We start from the raw sequence: 740 nt of genomic DNA, 5'->3' as shown, positions 1-740 counted from the left end.
ACTATAGGCATTTATAAATTATTTTTAAACCATATATAGCAATTGATATATACCATTTTTATGAAAAAGATGAAAAAATAAGATAATAAACTCAGGTAACATATATATATATATATATATATATATATGTCAAATATAATTATTTCTTCCACCATTTGTACAACTGTACTACTTCAACTCCATCTATCATTCCAAGTATATATTTAAACATGGGTGAATGTCATGAAAACCCACTTTGGGTTGAGTTCTGTCACAAAAACCCACTTTCCACTCATGGTATACTTTCCCAAGTTTTTTGCTTATGTGTCCACTTTCCTTTTACATTTTTGTCCTTACTAACAACTTACCTCTCTTTCTCTCCTTCTTTTCTCTCTTTTTCTCTTCTTTTTTGTTGTTAACACTTTAACAAAGTAAAATATATTTATTTGTTATCATAAAACAAATTTTCTATTTATTTATATAAAATATGTTATGATTATATATTTTCTACATTTTAAGATACATATTGCTATATTTTTTATGAATTTTTAGATTATACAGTATCCATCAGTCGTTGAACATTTGTTCAATTATAAGTGGATAATCAATTGCAGTATTGTTAATAGATAGTTACTTGTGTTTATTCATACAAAATATACATACATAAATTTGGTTAGATCTTTATCCATAGCATATTATCCATAACACAACATAGACCAAATAAGTACAAAACCCTTTAATTCTAAATTTTAAATCCTAGA

The sequence above is a fragment of the Camelina sativa genome, chromosome 4, assembly GCF_000633955.1.
Source record: "Camelina sativa cultivar DH55 chromosome 4, Cs, whole genome shotgun sequence".
NCBI classification, from domain to species: Eukaryota; Viridiplantae; Streptophyta; class Magnoliopsida; order Brassicales; family Brassicaceae; genus Camelina; species Camelina sativa.
This window is presented reverse-complemented; position numbering follows the sequence as displayed.